This window comes from Alligator sinensis, unplaced genomic scaffold, assembly GCF_000455745.1.
Source record: "Alligator sinensis unplaced genomic scaffold, ASM45574v1 scaffold1889_1, whole genome shotgun sequence".
NCBI lineage: Eukaryota > Metazoa > Chordata > Crocodylia > Alligatoridae > Alligator > Alligator sinensis.
Window position 1 is genome coordinate 53,382 of NW_005843691.1, and position 5,380 is coordinate 58,761.

The following is a 5,380-nucleotide window of genomic DNA, read 5'->3' on the forward strand; positions in this document are numbered from 1 at the left end:
GAGAAATGCACCCTGCAAAGAAAGCTCCTAGTGGCGGGAAATAATTTAGCGGTGCCGAAGCGCGCACAAACAAAAAAACACCCTTGGGTTGTGACAGCAACAACTAAAGTTTGGGGAGTTGTCACCAAGCCAAGATCAAATGGGGTTTCTCATATGTAACCTCAATTTGCATACTTCATGCTTAAGTGACATCCCCTGTGCTGCTTAGAGCTGCTTTAAAGCCTCCCGCATCACTCGTTACACCCTACTGATCTGCTTTGGGCCTGTCACACGTACCAAGATGATCTCGCAGGCTCCACTCCTCTGGTTGTTCCTGCTCTGCATCCACGGTAAGGAGCACACCAAGAGGGAACTGGCTTCATTGTCAGGAACGTTCCCTCTCAGAAAGAAGCTGCAAATCAAGAACCCCTGACTGCCAAATCCTTACTATTCTCAAGAGGGCTCCACTAACCTCGGGCTGCCTGTCTCTCTACTGGACAGAGACAGGTATTTGGGCCTGACACCAAGCCCACAGAGGTGGATGGGAGTCCACTGACTGCAGTGGATTTTCAGAAATTCCCTGAATGAACACGTCTGCCTTAAGCTGCAAATGTCAGGCAAAAATTCCCACAAAGCTTTTTATAAAAGGGAACAGAACAATGCATCTGTCACAACCCAATTAACTTGTGCCCATGCCACTGAGCAAGAGATAACATTCAAATCATCTTCATTTGACTATTAAGGGTTAAAAGACTTCCCTGCCAAGAAATTCCTTGAAACAAAACGCTGGTGGCATACTGCAGATAATTGGTCAGCTGAAATAAAATGCTAGGGGAAACTATATATAATTGGTCAAAGATAAACGTAAGCTCCTCACACGTAGCACACACGTAACAGGTAGGAAAACCTAACCCACTACCTTGTAACTTGAGGAGACAAAGAGATGCCACCTGCCAAAAAATTAAAGATTCCATATAACGGTTCACTATTGGATATTCCTGTAAAACACCTCTGCCTATAAATAGTTTAACGGTTTCCGCCCAAGGCGGAGAGCTCTGGGGATTTCACAGGAAACACCTGTGCTTGTCACCAGAAAATTGGGAAACTGATCAATTCCTAATCAATCGCCCCGTCAGCGTAAAATATTGACGTAAAAAGTCTTGCAAGCGCGACCGTCCGTTTTCGGCGCCACGTCCGTCATTATCTCGCCGTAACTGAACTGCGTGCGTGTCCTCGACTCTGTAACCGAAGTTATATGCGCATATTTGACTCTGTAACTAAAGCTGTAACGGAACGAAGGCTCACCTGCGTCGTCCATCACTATCTAGGCGACGTAAGTAAACAAACTCCTGTAACCTACACGCGTCTGTGCCTGGTTAATTCCACTCCATCCATCACTACCCGCCTGCCGAACTTTAAATCTAAACACTCCGGTGTGAGTCAGGCGGCTGCCGGCTGCTGCTCTGATTCACGACAGCATCCATGTAACTATATTCTGTTTTTCCCTTCAGGTTCAAGTGGAGACCGTGTGATGACCCAGGCTCCAGAGTCCCTGGCCATGTCCCCTAGAGACAGAGTCACCATCAAGTGCAAATGCAGCTCCAGCCTTACTTACTCGGGCAGAGAAGAATTAGCCTGGTACCAGCAAAAACCTGGGCAAGCTCCTAGGCTCCTCATTACTTTTGCTTCCACACAACAACCGGGAGTCCCGACCTGGTTCAGCGGCAGTGGGTCTGGAATGGATTTCACTCTCACCATCAGCAGTGTAGAAGCTGAAGACGCTGGTGATTATTATTGTCCACAGCATTATGATACCTCTCTCACGGCGATACAAACCAGTACAAAAACCTCCTGGCACTCTTCACACCAGCACTTCAGCTGCCTCCTTAACAGCCATCTTCAAAATACATCCGCTACACAGAAGGTGCATCTACATGAGACATTTACTAACAGCTCCCACATCTGCTTCCCTTGTGGGTGTGTGTGTGTGTGTGCGTGTGTGGGTGTGGGTGTGTGTACACACATGCACATGTGTGTATATATGTATATGGCTTGGCTGCCCACTGAAGTTTGTCACCAAGATAACAAAGTTAGTCACCGGCCGTGCTGGCCTATTCCCGTGGGCACGGGCCCCTGGATCTGCATCTGCTATGACAGCAGGCTGCCACTGCCGGCTGGGGCCAACACTAGCAGCCCAGGCCAAGCCCAGCTGGAGGAGCTGGGAGATGCCCCCATGGCTGCCCTATCTGGCCCCAGCCTCCTGGCGCTTAAGCGTGCCCGGGTCCGGGGGCCCTTGCCCCCCAGGGGGGCTGCAGGCAGTGCCAGACTCCTCCTGGGGGGTCACGGGCCCCTGCATCTGTGTGCAAGATGACACCAGGCTGCCGCTGCCCGCTGAGACCAGTGCGAAGCGCTGGGAAGCCTGGTGCTGCTGCTGGACACAACCTTCCCTGCACTCTTCAAACTAGCATGGCAGGCGCTTCCTTAACAGCCACCTTTGTACTATATCCGCTACACAGAGGGTGCATCTACATGAGACGTTTATTAATATCTCCCACATCTGCTTCCCATGTATGTGTGTACACATATATGTATGTGTGTATATATGTATATGCTGAGAGTCCTGCATGACGATATGACTGCCACCGCCCTGAGCAGAAGATCTGAAACCGATGCCTTCCGCATCCAGACTGGGGTCAAACAAGGTTGCATGATCGCCCCACCCTGTTCACCACCTACCTGACTGTCATCATCCACCTCATCCGAGATCATCTGCCATCCGGCATCAGTATCCAGTATCGACTGGACGGGAAGCTTTTCAATCTGGGGTGCTTACGGGCAAAAATTAAACTCACCACCAAGGACATCCACAACCTTCAGTTTGCAGACCATTGCTGTGTGGCAGAAAGCCACCTTTGTCTCTCCCCGAAGTCCCCCTGCTGTGACAATTTGATCCGGCTGGGCCCAGCAGAGAGACACATCCTTACCCTCTCTCTTTGGGTAACCTGAGCTGGATACATTCCTGAGGGAAGGGGGGAAACCTGCTCCCTCTGCCTGGGTGATAAGTATCATATACCTTGGTGAGGGGCTTCCTTCCTGGTGGGCTAGAGTCTGCCCGGCAACTAGTGATGTATTTCACATTGTTTGGTTCACAGCCAAAACGTGCTGGCCTCCATTGGACCAGGTAAATGAGGTCACAAGGGCTATATAGGTTAAGGACTGCCCAGGAGGAGGGAGCAGCAGTCCTGAGGGATACTCAGGAACAAAGAAGAGCTGGACCATCTGAAACTTGCTCTCTCTCTCAAAACTCATGATCAAGGAACTGCCTGCCTCCAGGGGGAATCTCCAACTGCCTCTGGATGATACTTGTGAATAAGCTAACTGAGATCCAACTACATATATAGCTTGCAGTAACTCAGGTGCGAGATCAAAGGCTACCCCAGCCAAAGGAGTTTGCTCTATGGGAGTGCTCTGATATTGCTCTACCCTGTACCCTATTCTAACCCTACCCTCTGTAACCAATTAAGTTCTCCTTTGTACCTGGTGTGGGAGACTTATTGGGAGTGGTCTAGATTATGTCTAGGAGGCCCCTTGGGTCTGCGGACTCAGGGAGACTATCCTTTTTGGCCCCTGACTAGGGGAAGTCCCCCAAGTTCTTGTATTGGGTCGAGTACCCATAGGACTATTAGGTCTGTGTTTCCCCAAGGACACAGACAGGGAGGCTCTGGAGTATGTGGAGCACATTCTGTATCTCAGCAGCCACCTCTTTCAATGGGCTACCATTGATGAAGAAGTCCAGGGCCCGGTCAACCGTGCCAGTGCCACCTTCAAGCTACAATGTGTCTTTGAAAATAGAGACCTTCAGAAGTCAACAAAGGTCTTGGTTTATAAGGCTGTCATGCTGACCACCCTCCTCTACTGCAGTGAAACCTGGACCATCTACCAATGCCACACTAAGACCCTTGAGAGCTTTAACCAGTAGTTCTTGCCTCAAATCCTGAGCATCAAATGTGACCACTGGACCAGTGTAAGTGTCCTCTGTGAAGCTGTGTCCACCAGCATCGAAGCCTTGCTCTTGATAAATCAACTCCGATGGATGGGCCAAATGCATCCAGATGTCGGAGAACCACCCCCCTCGCCAGATTCTCTTCTCCCAGCTTTCCTTTGGCCAACACTCGAAGGGCAGCCAAAGGAAATGGTACATACACACACTCAAGGTTGTGAGGGGCCAGGTGCGATCCGGGCCCTTTTTGTGCTCCGCGCGGGCTGTGGCCAGCAGCCCGGGCACGCTGGGTCGGAGAAAACAGGTGACACGCTAGAATTAGGCACGGATGCGTAATGGTCGATTCAAGATTGTTTACTTACACCGAAGATGGTCGCGGTGAGGCTGGACAGTTTCCCAGGCACAGCTCCGCTTAAATCCTCGTTTGAGGACTCAGACAATATTCGATCCCTCCCACAGAGTTGTCGAGGCTCTGTGGATCCTTTTGCACGCAGGGAGAGGGATACGTCGAGGACTGTGAACGGCGACGGGGAGAGGCTAGAGGCTGATCAGACCCCTGTTGCCTGCTTGAAATGCACTGGGTCCGATAGGCTCCGCAACGCTTAGAGATCTTCACACAGCGTGAAGTCTCCTCCTCCTGGTGTTCGTGGAGTCCTCCAACTTGGGCGGAAACCACTCAAGCTTTTTATACGGCTAGCAAGCCAATCACTAGCCACCACGTGTGAATAATTTCACGCAAGCCAATAATGGGGCTCAAATTAGAATACAAATGGCGGGAACTCTTTGCAAAGTGCATTTCTGAGCTGCAAAGAAGAAATGCACACCGCAAAGAAAGCTACAAATTGTCGGGAAAATAATTCAGTGGTGCCAAAGCACACACAAAAACAAAATCACACCTTTGGGTTGTGACAAAGGTCACCCTCAAGCACAGAGACATCGACTCCAATGGCTGGGAGGAACAAGCTGCTGACCGTTCAGCATGGCACCACCTGGTCCACCAAGGCACATGACACTTCAAAGCCCAATGACTCGATAACAAAGTGGAACAGTGGAAGCAGAGGAAGGAGAAAGACCAACATAGGGCTGTGAATCCCACTCCTTCATGCAACAACATGCCCCCATTGCTTAAGAACGCATGCAGCCAGAACCAGGCTCCTCGGTCACCTAAGGACCCATCAAGTCCGATGGATGTCATCCTCAAATTCAAGGGACCACCAATGATGACGCACATACGCGTGGGCTCTGGCTTTCCTCCTTGCCTTACCTTCTGCTTCCTGCTCAGTCTGCTGCTCTGCTTTCTCCTCCCTGTCCTCTGTTGCTTTACTCCTTGTTCCCTCCCTGATTTGCTGCATGCCACACACACACACACACACACACACACACACACACACACACACATTC